This window comes from Procambarus clarkii, chromosome 7 (assembly GCF_040958095.1).
Source record: "Procambarus clarkii isolate CNS0578487 chromosome 7, FALCON_Pclarkii_2.0, whole genome shotgun sequence".
Classification (NCBI taxonomy): Eukaryota; Metazoa; Arthropoda; class Malacostraca; order Decapoda; family Cambaridae; genus Procambarus; species Procambarus clarkii.
In genome coordinates this window covers 53,501,780-53,519,305 of record NC_091156.1, presented here as the reverse complement: position 1 = coordinate 53,519,305, position 17,526 = coordinate 53,501,780, and the positions used below count along the sequence as shown (strand labels likewise).

General features: G+C 47.8%; 1 protein-coding gene across 1 annotated transcript in view; it reads right to left on the bottom strand.

Annotated features, from left to right (window-relative positions):
- Positions 1–15,692, bottom strand: part of LOC138358241 (uncharacterized) — a 140,756-nt gene extending 125,064 nt beyond the window's left edge. Inside the window, exon 1 of the mRNA XM_069315949.1 lies at positions 15,343–15,692. The gene's annotated coding sequence lies outside the window, so the exon portion shown is untranslated. The remainder of the gene's footprint in view (positions 1–15,342) is intronic.
- Between the last annotated feature and the right edge of the window lie 1,834 nt (positions 15,693–17,526).

The window sequence follows — 17,526 nt, the reverse complement described above, 5'->3', positions numbered from 1 at the left end:
ATGCTGGTGGTGTAGACCTGGTATGGTGAGGACCATGATGCTGGTGGTGGTGTGGACCTGTTATGGTGAGGACAATGATGCTGGTGGTGTGGCTCTGGTATGGTGAGGACCGTGATGCTGGTGGTGTGGCTCTGGTATGGTGAGGACCGTGATGCTGGTGGTGTGGACTTGGTATGATGATACCATGATGCTGGTGGTGTGGACCTGGTATGATGATACCATGATGCTGGTGGTGTGGACCTGGTATGGTGATACCATGATGCTGGTGGTGTGGACCTGGTATGGTGAGGGCCATGATGCAGATGGTGGTGTGGACCTGGTATGGTGAGGACCGTGATGCTGGTGGTGGTGTGAACCTGGTATGGTGAGGACCATGATGCTGGAGGTGAGGACCTGGTATGGTAAGGACCATGATGCTGGTGGTGTGAACCTGGTATGGTGAGGACCATGATGCAGGTGGTGAGAACCTGGTATGGTGAGGACCGTGATGCAGGTGGTGTGGACCTGTTATGGTGAGGACCATGATGCTGGTGGTGTGGACCTGTTATGGTGAGGACCATGATGCAGATGGTGGTGTGGACCTGGTATGGTGAGGACCGTGATGCTGTTGGTGTGGACCTGGTATGGTGAGGACCGTGATGCTGGTGGTGGTGTGAACCTGGTATGGTGAGGACCATGATGCTGGTGGTGTGGACCTGTTATGGTGAGGACCATGATGCAGGTGGTGGTGTGGACCTGGTATGGTGAGGACCATGATGCAGGTGGTGAGAACCTGGTATGGTGAGGACCGTGATGCAGGTGGTGTGGACCTGGTATGGTGATGACCGTGATGCTGGTGGTGTGGACCTGGTATGGTGAGGACCATGATGCTGGTGGTGTGGACCTGGTATGGTGAGGACCATGATGATGGTGGTGTGGACCTGGTATGGTGAGGACCATGATGCTGGTGGTGTGGACCTGGTATGGTGAGGACTATGATGCTGGTTGTGTGGACCTGGTATGGTGAGGACCATGATGCTGGTGGTGTTGCCCTGGTAGGGTGAGGACCATGATGATGGTGGTGTGGACCTGGTATGGTGTGGACCATGATGCTGGTGGTGTGGACCTGGTATGGTGAGGACCATGATGATGGTGGTGGTGTGGACCTGGTATGGTAAGGACCATGATGATGGTGGTGGTGTGGACCTGGTATGGTGATGACCATGATGCTGGTGGTGTGGAGCTGGTATGGTGAGGACCATGATGCAGGTGGTGAGAACCTGGTATGGTGAGGACCGTGATGCAGGTGGTGTGGACCTGGTATGGTGATGACCGTGATGCTGGTGGTGTGGACCTGGTATGGTGAGGACCATGATGCTGGTAGTGTGGACCTGGTATGGTGAGGACCATGATGATGGTGGTGTGGACCTGGTATGGTGAGGACCATGATGCTGGTGGTGTGGACCTGGTATGGTGAGGACTATGATGCTGGTTGTGTGGACCTGGTATGGTGAGGACCATGATGCTGGTGGTGTGGACCTGGTAGGGTGAGGACCATGATGATGGTGGTGTGGACCTGGTATGGTGTGGACCATGATGCTGGTGGTGTGGACCTGGTATGGTGAGGACCATGATGATGGTGGTGGTGTGGACCTGGTATGGTAAGGACCATGATGATGGTGGTGGTGTGGACCTGGTATGGTGATGACCATGATGCTGGTGGTGTGGAGCTGGTATGGTGAGGACCATGATGCTGGTGGTGTGGACCTGATATGGTGAGGACCGTGATGCTGGTGGTGTGGACGTGGTATGGTGAGGACCGTGATGGTGGTGGTAGTGTGGACCTGGTATGGTGAGGACCTTGATGCTGGTGGTGTGGACCTGGTATAGAGGCGACCATGATGCTGGTGGTGTGGGCCTGGTATGGTGAGGACCGTGATGGTGGTGGTAGTGTGGACCTGGTATGGTGAGGACCATGATGTTGATGGTGAGGACCATGATGCTGGTGGTGGTATGGACCTGGTATGGTGAGGACCGTGATGCTGGTAGTATGAACCTGGTATGGTGAGGACCGTGATGCTGGTAGTGTGAACCTGGTATGGTGAGGACCATGATGCTGGTGGAGTAGACCTGGTATGGTGAGGACCGTGATGCTGGTGGTGTAGACTAGGTATGGTGAGGACCGTGATGCTGGTGGTGTAGACCTGGTATGGTGAGGACCGTGATGCTGGTGGTGTAGACCTGGTATGGTGAGGACCATGATGCTGGTGGTGGTGTGGACCTGTTATGGTGAGGACCATGATGCTGGTGGTGTGGCTCTGGTATGGTGAGGACCGTGATGCTGGTGGTGTGGCTCTGGTATGGTGAGGACCGTGATGCTGGTGGTGTGGACTTGGTATGATGATACCATGATGCTGGTGGTGTGGACCTGGTATGATGATACCATGATGCTGGTGGTGTGGACCTGGTATGGTGATACCATGATGCCGGTGGTGTGGACCTGGTATGGTGAGGGCCATGATGCAGATGGTGGTGTGGACCTGGTATGGTGAGGACCGTGATGCTGGTGGTGGTGTGAACCTGGTATGGTGAGGACCATGATGCTGGTGGTGTGAACCTGGTATGGTGAGGACCATGATGCAGGTGGTGAGAACCTGGTATGGTGAGGTCCGTGATGCAGGTGGTGTGGACCTGGTATGGTAAGGACCATGATGCTGGTGGTGTGAACCTGGTATGGTGAGGACCATGATGCAGGTGGTGAGAACCTGGTATGGTGAGGACCGTGATGCAGGTGGTGTGGACCTGTTATGGTGAGGACCATGATGCTGGTGGTGTGGACCTGTTATGGTGAGGACCATGATGCAGATGGTGGTGTGGACCGGGTATGGTGAGGACCGTGATGCTGTTGGTGTGGACCTGGTATGGTGAGGACCGTGATGCTGGTGGTGGTGTGAACCTGGTATGGTGAGGACCATGATGCTGGTGGTGTGGACCTGTTATGGTGAGGACCATGATGCATGTGGTGGTGTGGACCTGGTATGGTGAGGACCATGATGCAGGTGGTGAGAACCTGGTATGGTGAGGACCGTGATGCAGGTGGTGTGGACCTGGTATGGTAAGGACCATGATGCTGGTGGTGTGGATCTGGTATGGTGAGGACCATGATGCTGGTGGGGTGGACCTGGTATGGTGAGGACCATGATGCTGGTGGTGGTGTGGACCTGGTATGGTGATCACCGTGAAGCAGGTGGTGTGGACCTGGTATGGTGAGGACCATGATGCTGGTGGTGGTGTGGACCTGGTATGGTGAGGACCATGATGCTGGTGGTGTGGACCTGGTATGGTGACGACCATGATGCTGGTGGTGTGGACCTGGTATGATGATACCATGATGCTGGTGGTGTGGACCTTGTATGGTGAGGACCATGATGCTGGTGGTGTGGGCCTGGTATGGTGAGGACCGTGATGCAGGTGGTGTGGACCTTGTATGGTGAGGACCCTGATGCTGGTGGTGGTATGGTGACGACCTTGATGCTGGTGGTGTGGACCTGGTATAGTGAGGACCGTGATGATAGTGGTGTGGACCTAGTATGATGAGGACCATGATGCTGGTAGTATGAACCTGGTATGGTGAGGACCGTGATGCTGGTGGTGGTGTGGACCTGGTATGGTGAGGACCATGATGCTTATAGTGTGGACCTGGTATGGTGAGGACCATGATGCTGGTGGTGTGGACCTGGTATGGTGAGAACCGTGATGCTAGTGATGTGGACCTGGTATGGTGAGGACCATGATGCTGGTGGTGTAGACCTGGTATGGTGAGGATCATGATGCTGGTGGTGAGTCTGGTATAGTGAGTGAGAGGGGATGGTTTCACCAGACTAAACTTCCACTGGTTTTATATGCCTGTGGCGGACGGTGCACTTTGCAAGTGCACTGGCAAGTGCACGGACCTAAGTTTGTAACCAGAACCCGAATCATCTTGTGTTTGGGCTCATGTGAGAGCCCCAGTCATCAGCAATGCAGACCTAGTAGCTCGTCTCTGATTGGTTGAGAGGGGTAGGCCGCTGTGTGCCTCCCTCTGATTGATTCTTTTGAGGAGAACCCAGGAAGATGCTTTTAGCTTTGATGTCCATAGGGAATGGAAAGGATGGGGGAGGTAGAGGGATGGGGAGATGAAATTCTGGAAGAGGATGCGGGTGTAGAGAGAGAGGAGGTTTGAAAGTTCGGTGGCCTGTCCACCATGGGTTGACATTTGTGAATGTGTTGTTTGTTTGCGTATGTGTTATGTTGGGTTGTCAGTACATTGGCTGGGGGGGCTAGTGTTTGTGACCTTGTTGGTGTCCTAAAGCACTAGAGCCGATGGAGTTGGCTGAAGGAGGTTAATCTTAGCAATATCAGGGTAGTTACACTTCTGATGCCACGACAAATGGTTTTTTGGTTTTATATTTTTTTGTAGGAGTTTTATTTATTTATTTATTATTTTTTTTATTTATTTTTTTTATTTTTTTTATTTATTTGTTTATTTCTTTATTTATTTTTTTCTTTATTCTTCATTTGGTGTAGATCGGGTCCGGGATGGGCCACTCATCTGGGTCGTCTGGCAGGCCACTTAGTATTTGAGGTCTTGGGAAGGCCTCATCATGGATGTGTATGATCGCTTTTTGTTGGAGAGTGATTCTTCTGGTTCTGTGTGGTGGTTCGGGGATCTCGTAGTCGCTGGTGGTGTTTTCTGCTACGTAGGGATCTTCGGGGTCTGGGACATACATGTTCTTCATGCGGTACAGCTGTCTTCTGGCCAGGTAGCTGAACCTGATGTTCATTGGCTTCATGTTGAGCGTCTCATGGATTTGGTCAGTTCTTACCCTGTCCATCAGAGTCAGACCCTCCGCAAAGCGAAGTGCTTTGTTTTGTACTCCTTGGATCTTCAGCATGTTGGATTTGTTGGTGAGGTTCAGGGGAACGTAAGGGTATTCCAAGCTAGGCCTTATGATCATTCTGTACAGATGGAGCTTGATGTGGGATGGGGCTTGCTTGAAACGGAAGAGCCTCGCCAGTGAGCCCCGGGCCATCGCTGTCTTCTGGGATACGTACTGGGAGGAGTTGAGTAGCCTGTTGAAGTTGTAACCGAGCACTGTGTTGGAGTTTGAGATGGCTATGGGTTCACCCCTAATTCTTATTCCCCCCTCATTTTCGATTGAGAAGGCCATACAGCCAACAGTGCTTAATTGGATCTTTTCTGGGTTAGTGGTGATCCTCCATTTCCTTTCCCAGTTAGCAGTCCTGGCTAGTTCTACGTTTGCTTTACGGGTTACAGTTGCATGCTTGGCCGCTTGGCTGCTTGGGTTAGATGTTATTACGTGTGTTACGTCGTCCGCAAATTGCACGATAATGGTGTCCCTATACTCTGGTTGGGGCAGGTCGTTTACAAAGATATTGTATATCTTTATAAACGATATATTGAAGAGAACCGGGCTCAAGCATGATCCTTGCGGGACTCCAGCTGTTGGGGTGAAGGCTGCGGCCTCTTTTGCCTTGAAGCTGGGGGTAACTTGCCTATTCTTAAGGAAATTTCTGATCAGCCTGAGGAGGGTCCAGTTTTGCGCTGGTAAGTCTGCTAATTTGTGCACAAGACCATCGTGCCAGAGGCTGTCGAAGGCCTTGTGTACGTCCCTCGTCGCAATCAAAGCTACCTGTTTTTGCTTGCGAATTGAGCTTACGGCGTCGTAGATGATGTTAATTGCGTGCTGGGTTGATCTATGTGCTCGAAAGCCAAACTGCTTTTCTGTGAAGAGGTTGTTTTACTCCATGTAGTAGTTAAGACGGTTTGACATGATTTTTTCAAAGCACTTGCCTATTGTGTCTAAGAGGGAGATTGGACGGTAGTTGCCAGGTTGGTGGGGGTCTTTCTTGGGTTTGGGAATGAATATCATCTTGGCTGACTTGAATGCTACAGGAATGTGACCCGATGCCAACATAGCGTTGAATAGGTCGAGTATGGATTGCAGAAAATTGCCTGGTAGAAGTTTGATCTGCAGCGCTTTGATCCCTGATGGTCCTGGGGCCTTATCTCTGGTGCTTTTGATGACTCCTCTCATCTCTAACATAGTTATGGGTCTTGTTAGAGGGTGGTCGTCTTCTAGGGTTAACAGGTCAATCAGAGGGGTGCTGTTAAGGGAGGCGCCATTTTCTGTTGTCCATTGGTTGACACGTTCAAAGTGAGTGTTGTTGAAGGCTCTGCTGTTTGAAGCTGTGAGTGTCTTTTTCCAAACTGCGCCCATGAGGTCAGCCTGATCCTGCGGGTCTTCTATTTTTTCTTGTTGCTCCTCTTCATCTTCGTCAAGGAATGTGTGTACAAGGTGGGTGAGGCTGGGTTAACCGATCCCAGGAGCTGTCTGATCTCGCGCCAGAAAGTTCCCGGCTCCCTTTTGCACTGGTTGGCCTGCCTCACAAGGGTTCCCCAAATGTAGTTCTTGTGAGTCAGCGTTAGGCCTATGGTTTCCCTTCTGAGTGTTTGTAGGGTCAACGCTGGTGGCTAGCCAGTTTGGTAGTGGCTTTGGCAAGCTCGCTGGTACTCATTCATTTTGCCTCTGATTTCTCGGGTCGGTTTATATTGGTGGTAAGTCCTTGTGGTGGATATTTCACAAGTGGCCTCAGTTGCGAGCTGGATGCGGCTGTGGATGGTGTCTACTGCTTGGTCGATCGTTTGGGTTGGGAGGTTTTCGAACTCAATGATGGGGTCGTCAGCAAGAAAGGTGTCATATTCCCGGGCACGTATGGTTTCCAGTCTGGGCCTGGGAGGTGCCACATACCTGAAGGAGGTTGCTTGGAGGGATGTGACCACAGGGATGTGGTCCGACCCCACGTTCTTGCCTGGGGTTACTCTGCAGTGGAACAGGTCACAATCTCTGTTGGTCAGCACTATGTCAGGGGTGCCCCTCTGGTTTCCCTCAAAGAACGACTTAAAGTGGGGGCCTTGGAAGGAGAGGTCCCGGTTTTGCATTAAGTTGAAGAGCTGCCTGCCCTTGAGGTCTGGCCTGGCAGTAGCGTTGAATAAGGCCTGATGGTGTGCATTCATGTCTCCTGTGATGATAGTAGGGAGGTTCCTATCGAGCAGCCTGTTCAGAGGGATGGAGGGGAGGTAGGCCAGTCTAGGTGGTAGATATGCGGTGCAGACGATGAGGGGGCCGTGTGACGTGGTGAGTTCAATTGCAAGAAAGTGGTCATCTTCTATGAGGATGGGGCGGTACGAGAGCCCTCTTCTTATTAGTATTGCCACCCCCCACTGTACATCCCCCTGTTGACTTCCCTGGTGGAATATCCCCAAATGGGGATATTCGTGCTGGTCCTGTCTAACCGCTGTTTCATTGAGTAAGATAATATCTGGGTTAAGTCTGGCTACCTTCAGAGTGAGGAGGTATCTGTTGTTGAAGTAATGTCTGATGTTCACCTGAAGGATTGTGATCCCCATTATTGGCTATGAGACGTATGTGTTTATTTGGCTCTAGCCCCAGTGTTATTATATTCGGTTTATCTGCTGCAATTTGTGGAGGTGGAGGGTAAATCTATTGAGCCAGGGATCTTGTTCCTGGTTCCGGCAAGGGATTGGTTGGGGTTGGGGTTTCCCATACGTTGCTGTGCCATTGAGGGGTCCTCAGTGTCACTGCTGTTCATGATGTCCACATCCGTGGTGCTAGAGTCGCTCTCTGGTGGAGAATTAGGGGGGCTGCTTGCCCTTGCTCTGTCCTCAGGGGATGGGCTTCGGCTGTGAGTGTTGGTCCTAGGCCTTTTGGAACAGCGTTGTGTGGAATTTATTGTTGTGGGACTGCGGTTTGAGAAGCGCCATTTCCTAGAGCCCCGGATGGGGTTCCGGATGGCAAGGGAGGCTGTGAAAGCTTTGAGTAAAGTCCCGTTTGGGATTGTTGTAGAAAGGGTGGACCTAGGTGTTTGACAGTTTGTCGGGGTGGAGGGACCGGTGTAGTTCTGGGAGTTTGGTGTCTCCTGGGCGTTGGTTGAGGTCTGGAGGCAGGGAGTACTAGGGTTGGGGTTGTTGGGTTGTGCTTGGGCCTGACCGGCAGTTGATGTGATGTTAGGAGTCAAGTAGGCAAGCGAGTCCTCAGACATATGGACAGGGGGCAGGCCATTGTCCTTCCTAAGAGAGTTCCAGAAACCTAGGAGCTTCACTGGGTTGTCTGGAAATTGGATTTGTGCAAATGTTAGGAGTTCGGCCCCTAAGCTGGACTTAGGATCGGGATTTGGTGCAAGAGAGTTATGTGTTGAGGCCTGTTGTGTATGGTTCTGGGTTTGCTCTGGTATAACCGTGGGTTATGGGGATGTTGGATGCTTTGGTGTACCCCTTGGGCCACCGACTGGGCCTGTTGTTGGTTAGGGGTACCCCAGGCATTTACTGGTGGAGGAGGGGCAGGAATGGTAATAGTTGCTTGTTGACGGGCTGCTGTCGCCGTTTCTTGCAATTGCTTGATTGCATCCTGCCTACGAGGACATAGATGCGAGATTGCAATGTGTGCACCATTGCATAGAGCACATTTGGGTGTTGGGCTTCTGCATTCCCTGTAGCTGTGTTCCCCTGTGCACCTGCTGCACTTGGGGGTTCCATTGTTGCATGAACTGGAATAGTGGTCATACTAAAAGCATTTGAAGCATTGCTTGAGCTTGTAAAACCTCTGTGGGCTGATTTTGTCAGGTTCAGCCTTGATGCCATATGCAGAAAAGCCTTCGGTGCAGACTTGTGTTGCTTGCTCCGGTGAAGCCAGAGTAAGTTTCAGTACTTGGTTGTTGCGTTGGGTTGTGAATCTGTGGGCTTGAAGTATTTTAACATCCCTGTTTTTTCTCTCTTTTTCTTCAATTATTTCTTCAACTGAGTGAGCCATGATGATGTCATGGATCCTATGTACAAAGATGGTGCGTTGGGCTTGGAATTAGGCAGGAGGGTAGACAGTGATCTTCTTCTCCTTTAGTTTGTTCAGGTTGTCGGTCGAAAGGAGGTCTGGGAGGTTTGCATTGGGTACCAACAATATGGCTCCATTCGTTATTTTGTACACATTTTTGTAGGTAATCTGGGTGGTCTCATGAACCACCTCAAGTAGTTGGGCTGGAGTACGAACCCGGCCAGATTCGTCTGTGAATCTGACTATGGTCGCCATAGCATTGTGGGGCCAGGCAGCCTAGTCTAATCTATACTATGGTGGGTGGTTGTGAAGTGTCCAGGTAGATTAAGTGGATGGTGGGTGTTAGTTAGGCCGAGGCCTCTAACTTCTAGTTGTTAGGCAACTAGAGCTACTAGACAAGGTGGTAATTGAACCTATCGATAGCCTAAGCCTGCTACAAGGCTGTTAGTTGCCCGATCAAACCTCCGCGAGAATTTCAAGAACCCGGTTTTGGCTACCGCTCGGGAATGATCGTTTGGAATGGCGAAATACATGAGGAAGAAACAGTTTATAAAGACAGCCTTATTCACACCTTAATTCTATGATTAGTAGGTTATGCATTGTGTATTGTGTGAGTGTGTGTGTGGTGTGTTGTGGTACAGGCAGGGAGAGAATGGGGAAGGAGGGGTGGGGAATGGAGGGGGAGGGGGTGTGGGATGAAGGATGAGGATGGTTAGTTATTTTATTAGGACATCATACTGCTGTAAGTGTCTGTAGAGCTGGGTTGGTACACAGTACAGTTGCCACGGCGTGTCTTGACGCCGAGAGAGCTTGTAGCTGACTGGCAGTGTGTGTGGCTGGCTGCTATGCGGCCGGCCGGCTGTGATTGGCTGGCTGGCGCACCAATCCTGAGTGAGGTGGGCGGAGCCAACGCTCAGATGTTCCTGTAGGTGGCGGGAGCTCCTGGGAGCACGTCTGCTCACGGCGGCTGCTGGCTGGCGACTCTCTGTAAGATGCTTCTTTGCTCAATTCGATCAAATTGAGTAAAGTAGACGTCGTGGCGGCTGACTACTCCACAAGCTTCACTCTCCACCTCAACTATGACGTCGTCTGCAGCAGAATACAATACGGCCGTCGCCGTTCGAAAGGGAGAAAGATAGGGAGTGTATTGAGTAGAGATCTGGAACGTGGGTAATTTGCATACAGGCGGTCAATGTGCTCGTGGTGTAACGCGGGGTGGGGGGAACAGCTCTCTTTAGTCCATTATCCCACCCCTAGTTAACTATTCTAACGGGGGAGTGGGGGAAATAGCTCTTTCTTGTCCATTATCCCACTCCCCAGTTAGCTATTCTAAAGCTCCCCCCAGAGTCCCTATTGAAGCCTCTCTAATTCAGCACCTTGTGACCTAGATATTTGATTACCTAGGTATCACGAACACAAAGCATTGTAACCTGATCAGCTACCCGCGACTCAAGAGAACTCTAGAGCAATTCACAGCCACGAACGAATAAGAGAAAGGAAAGGAAAGAGATGAATAATGAAGTAATTAGTGAGGGTTTGGGGTGAGGAAGGAGGGAGGACTAGGCAGGAGGAGGGAGAAGCGTGGTCAGGTAAAAGGGAGAGAGGGTACGGAGATGAATAGGATGTGGTGGTGGAGGTAGAATGGTAGATAGGTAGAAGTAGAAAAGTAGATAGTACAAGTAGAAGGTAGACTGCCACCATACATTCAAAACCATTGTATACAAGATAAGGAATAGATTAGCATGATTTAACTTGAATCGTGTTCCAGGCAAGATTCTCTCTTCTCACTAACTCTAGATTACTCTACCCTCCAGTTTGCATATATCAGTAATTCCATACCATTAATCCATTAATTGGGAACACAATTAAAATCAAATTAAAAGTAAGTGAATCAATTATTTATTTAGAATGATAAATATTGGAATTCAAGCAATCGAACTGAAGGTTCATTATTAATGTAAAAAGTGAGTCACTACACCAGAATTCGAGACCATTACAGCCGTCTGCCCCCTGATAGTCACACAACACTAGTAAACACGACTACGCCACCTTTCATGTTCAACTCACCAAGTGTCTGCCTATAGCTTAATAGAGAGGGGGGTGGGGGGGACTGTAGTTGACAGAGACTGTCCGACCCCGTGCGGCTGACAGCCTCTCGGTTCTGCTCTGCTGGCTGTTCTCCTGTCTTCTGTCTGTCTCTTCCTATCGGTCTATCTCTCGAGTGTACAGTACCCGGGGTATTTATTGGAGACCAACTAGCTAACTCCGCCCACAAGTAGATAGCCCCAGGCACTCTACCAAGCCACACCTTAAATTGGCGGCATGTTTGAAGGTCACCCCCCCCCCCTGGCTAGCCGCCTGCAATTATGAGATTAGCAGAGAGCAGGTCAACTTCCCACGACCTGACCATGGTCACTTGGTGGTCATTAACACTTAGAGGTGAGAGTTTATTAATTACTAGGGGCCGCCAACCTGGTGCCTCTCGAAATCTTGTCTGTGACTCCTGTACTATGTATATTTTAAATACAAAACACCTTTACGGTGTTACAGTGGGTCCCCACTCCAGTGATCATACAAACGTTCTAAATCCTGCTAGTGCCTTATAGCAGTCGAGTGAACGGGGAAATATCGTGTTCAGAGGCAGGTTTTCCCATAGAAATTCGTGAAAATTGAAGCTAGACGTGAACGGGCCATTTGTGTTTGAACGCACCGCTTCACCGGTGGGACGGGGGTGTACGATCCGAGCCGTGTGTTGTGTGAGAGGTTACGAAAAATGCATTGAGCTATCCGTGTACGACCGTCAACACACGAGGCTATACCAGCTTAGCCAATCCCTGGTATTGCTGACCAACTACCTCCAAAGCAGGGGGTCTGTGTAGGGGGTGGGACACTGGGGTGCATGGATGTGAGCCGGCTGTGTAAATGAGAATAAATACCTTGTGTGTGTTTTTGGTGATTTTATCTTTAAGCCTGAATTCGAGGTCAGGTGTTCCGTCCCATTTGTTGGAAATTTCCAACACTAATACACTACTATTGTATTATAATAAATCATTATTATTATATGCTAACTACAGTAGTAACCAAATTTACTAACAGTAGTATCAACATAAACTAACTATTATATCTGCATATTAATGCTAGAATTCTTACGAAATAGAGCACCAACATTGCGTCAGATAATGTCTAGTTAAACACATTTATTACCAATGTGCTAGAGAATTGAATGTGGTTCTTTAAAATCATCAGTATTCCGTGTGATAATTATTTACGAATAACGTAACTCCCAAATAATTCTAAATCGAGAGTTTTTAGTTACAACTGTTATCAAGTAATACTTTTTCTGTCACGTGTGAATGCCATGGAGGAAACTAAAATCTTCTCCATTTCTCGTTTACCTCCATAAGACGAGAAAGCAATAATATTTAAATCGCTAGAATCACAGCCCAGTCCTTATTAAAGTATTTCAACCACGATTGCGCGAAATAGTATTATTCGTGATAAATAATTTCGGTGGTGAATGCGGGACGTGGGTTGGAAGAGGAAGGAGACGCCACTGTGGAGCCAGCTTGTGCAGCGTGCATGCTTGGACAGGGGAAGGTCTTGGCGTCAGAGTCTGAGACACGTGGCGTTGGGGAGTTATCAGCAAGAATTACACTGATACCCAACTAATAACGAATAATTATTCTTCCATTTGCTCCATAGTGCTCGGCCAATCAATAATGCGTCGAGAATCAAGCCAAAACTCTCAATCACGTGTACAACAATATGGAAGTCTGGGACTAATAGACAAGATATCGGCAGACTACAGCATATACTGCGCTCATGCTAAGTATATTTTCTTTCTTGATGCATCATTAGAGATTGTATATTTCGTGGGTAGTCTGTCGTTATATAGTGGGACGACACCAAATTAAACGTTAGTACCGCATTAATATTTATTTTCTGTTTTCATAAATATTGAGATCTAAGTAGTCTAGTTCAATGCTACGTAATATCCTTTAAATTACAGCTCGTATGTGAGGAGTCAACGAGTCGTTAACTGTATTCGTGTTATTCACCTCTAATTGCTTCTATGTGGAGATCCTGAGATCACGAGGACGAAGCACGAACGATGTCATAGAAACCGTCTTAAAGCTAAGACTTTTTGTACACATTTAATTATTCCATTTTATTATACAAATTCACAAGATTATCATATCGAATATTTTACCATATGATTATTGAAAATTGATGTGTTTACTTAGATGATTGCTCTTTAATTTTAATAATCATTAATATTCTCTATTTGAATTTACCTATTGATTCTATAATATTTTAGGTCATAATATTATATACTTAACAATGAACTAGTGACGAACTACACTAGTTCCTAGGCGTATAGGAAGTTCTAGCAATACCCCCCCCCCCCCCCCCCCACCCCCAATGTAGGTGTTTGAGGCTCTGACTTTAGTTAATTAATCATACAGTCCATTATTTATTTAAGTGATTATTCTTTCTAATACCTATCCATAGACACTGGTTCTTCCTTGTGTTTTCTAATTATCACTTTTTATTAGTGTCCCTCTTTACTCAAAAGTGGGTGGTCCTTCGTTATTAAATTAAATAATTAAATAATTAAATAATTGAGTCAAGCCCCAGATATCCCACACCATTGTCTCCAAGTACCCGGTGGGGTGAGGTGAAGTGGGAACGGGTGAGATTTTCACCCTTATTGACATTCATGTCAGTCCAGACGAATTTAGACTGGTGTAGACAGGTGTCCCTGTATGTGTGTGGTAGTGAGTACACACGGGAACAAAGTTTACATAGATTAGCCAAGGACTGTGAGGGATGTCCAAGTAATATTTATATTCCACTCTGGTAGAATTATAGTAATTCATTCGCGATGTTTATTGTGTTCCATGTGATGTAATCTCTTGCAGGTGTGGAAATCCAGTACTGGTCATCATAAGTGCACAGGTAATAGTGTCCGTGTGTAGCACCAGGATTCCTGGCATTTGATTATAGTGGAGTGATAAGAGAGTGTGGTTATTTTCATGTTGTGTTCCCCAAGATTGTGACAAGTGTGGTTGTATATATATGTAGGTTCGTGACTGACGTGTTAATATATATGTAGGTTCGTGACTGACGTGTTAATATATATGTAGGTTCGTGACTGACGTGTTAATATATATGTAGGTTCGTGACTGACGTGTTAATATATATGTAGGTTCGTGACTGACGTGTTAATATATATGTAGGTTCGTGACTGACGTGTTAATATAATTTTTCATAGATTTTTGTGGTGAGCGAAAAGGCTGTCGGGAGTGACAGCCGACCGCTCAGTCGAGTAACGTAATTCTCAGGAGTCATTATCGATCCCGGGATCGATAATGAGAGTACCATTATCAAGTGTAATAATGCGATAATAAGAGTATCATTATCAAGTATAATCACTATTCGAACCTTGTGGTCATGTATGGTGGCGTGGTGAACCTTGTGGTCATGTATGGTGGTGGTGAACCTTGTGGTCATGTATGGTGGCGTGGTGAACCTTGTGGTCATGTATGGTAGTGTGGTGAACCTTGTGGTCATGTATGGTGGTGTGGTGAACCTTGTGGTCATGTATGGTGGTGTGGTGAACCTTGTGGTCATGTATGGTGGTGTGGTGAACCTTGTGGTCATGTATGCTGGTGTGGTGAACCTTGTGGTCATGTATGCTGGTGTGGTGAACCTTGTGGTCATGTATGGTGGTGTGGTGAACCTTGTGGTCATGTATGGTGGTGTGGTGAACCTTGTGGTCATGTATGGTGGTGTGGTGAACCTTGTGGTCATGTATGCTGGTGTGGTGAACCTTGTGGTCATGTATGGTGGTGTGGTGAACCTTGTGGTCATGTATGGTGGTGTGGTGAACCTTGTGGTCATGTATGCTGGTGTGGTGAACCTTGTGGTCATGTATGGTGGTGTGGTGAACCTTGTGGTCATGTATGGTGGTGTGGTGAACCTTGTGGTCATGTATGCTGGTGTGGTGAACCTTGTGGTCATGTTTGCTGGTGTGGTGAACCTTGTGGTCATGTATGGTGGTGTGGTGAACCTTGTGGTCATATATGCTGGCTTAGTGGTTGTAGTTGTTACAACGCCAAAGTAGGGTTAGACATGTGGTTAATAATTGTGTGAAATGTCGGAAGTTCAACATCACTTACAGAGAACAGCAGTAGTTGTAATATATGAAAAACCCTGGACACTATTGTGGCGGAGACTATATATCTGTGGCCGACGTCTACAAATGAGTGTAGAAACACCTTTGTCCCCTTTGGCTGACGTTAAAGACATTACCTATGGACTGGCACATGAAAATTCTTAGCAGAATAGTTACATATTGAATATATACTTTCACTTGAAAAACTATTAATCTTATGTTGAACTTTTATAATAATTTGTGTAAGAAATAACAACAAATAAGATTATCACAGACCTTTTGTTAGACGACAATAACCGGATGATGTTTGATGTACCACTAGCGCTAAACTGGCTGTTAAACCAAGAGCTATTTGCTGCTTGTTTTACCAAAACCTTATGGCTCACTGGTTTACCAAAAGCTGTAGGCAGGAGAGTTGCTAAGGACAGTTTGTCTCTAATTACTTATCGCAGCACACCAGGCCACACTCTCAATGTAACCAACTGTCACACTCAGGGCAAGGCCCTGTGGTCACACTATGGTCAGTACCTTCAGGACACCAGGTACAGTGTTTGCAACAGATAAAATCAATGAATGCTGGTAAAACCAAAAGCAAGACACTTCACTACACACGAGAACTGTTAACAGTACACTACTCACAACAACACTGGCGTCAACGGTGACACCAAATAAGGGCAAACATGTCGCCGCTACGCAGTATCCATATCGAGGCGGACGGAACGTTGAGCGACAAAAAGCGATACCAGTGACAAAAATGTAACTTTCCTTTCTAGATTATCTTACACACTAATGGCACAGCTGTGTGGGCTGTGCTCTCTGCTATGTTACTGGTGATATTTATCACACACGACCGGTCTGTGTGTACTCTGTGCTCCCTCCATGTTACTGGTGACATCTATCACACACTACTGGGCCAGCTGTGGAGATATCTATCACACACTACTGGGCCAGCTGTGGAGATATCTATCACACACTACTGGGCCAGCTGTGGTGATATCTATCACACACCACTGGTCCAGCTGTGGTGATATCTATCACACACCACTGGGCCAGCTGTGGAGATATCTATCACACACCACTGGGCCAGCTGTGGAGATATCTATCACACACCACTGGGCCAGCTGTGTGTGCTCTGTGCTCCCTCTATGTTAGTGCAACCCGCTCTCGCTATAACATAGTATCATTGTGGTCAAAGGCTCATAGTTCCTAAGCTGCTAATGTTCATAGTTTATCTGTGGTAGATTTCCAGTTATTTCCCTATCACCAGGCACTAACCCTTCATCACGAACCATAGTCTGTCTCATAGTACCCGTCTCATCACTGTAGAGAGCATAAGGGTCCGTTTGCTCCTATTTTAAATGATAATTGTATTTTTACAGTGAAACGTCTGATATGAAATTTACGTACTATTTTCCATGTTATTCAAGTATCATGGATACGCTACATCCAATTGAAGGCTCGTAGTTTTGTTTTGAGAAATCTTGGTAGTTCTAAGTAAATTATAATAAGCACTATAAATTATTATATGAAATTGTGGGGTTCTCTCAAATAATTTTTGTTTACAATAGTTTGTGCTTTGAAAATCTGAAGAGAGTGAATTGCAGGAACGTCATAACAAAACGATGTTAAGTTGAAATGTCTATGGGGTACACTACTGAAAACCGGATAGATCTTGGGCCCCACAACAAATCACACGATGTTTATGGAGTCCATTACCACCTAAAAGGATAGGTATGTGTTCCACTACCACCTGTAGGTTGGGTATGGGTCCATTACCACCAATAGGATGGGTATGGGGTCCATTACCGCCCCATGCTTGGTATGAGGTGCATTACTGCCCACAGCATGGGCATGGGGTCCACTACCGCCAACAGGAAGGCTATGAGGTCCACTTCCATCCACAGGATGGGTTTGAGGTCCACTACTCCAAAGGATGGGTATGCGGTCCACTACCGCCCAGAGGATGAGTGTTTGGGTCCGCCTCCTCCTTCAAAATGAGTATGGGGGTCACAACCACCCACAGGATGGGTATGTGGCCCAGTACTGCCCATATCTTTTTTAATACAAGAGTTCTTACATTCTTGTACACATTCTTACATACACAGGATAAGTATGGGGTGCACTACCACCCACAGGATGAGTATGCGGGGTCCACTACTGCCCACGGGATTGGACTATCATCTACAGGAAGGATATGGGGTCCACTACTACTAGCAGGATGGATTTAGGGTTCACAACTATTCACACGCTGAGTATGGGGTCCACTACCACCCGTAGGATGGGTATGGGGTCCACTACCACCTGTTGGTTGTGTATGGGGTCAACTACCACCTACAGGATGAGGCTGGAGTTCACTACCGTCCACAGGATGGGTATGGGGTCCACTAGCGCCAACAGGAGGAGTATGGGGTCCACTGCCACCCAAAGGATGAGTATGGGGTCCACTATCACCCACTGGAT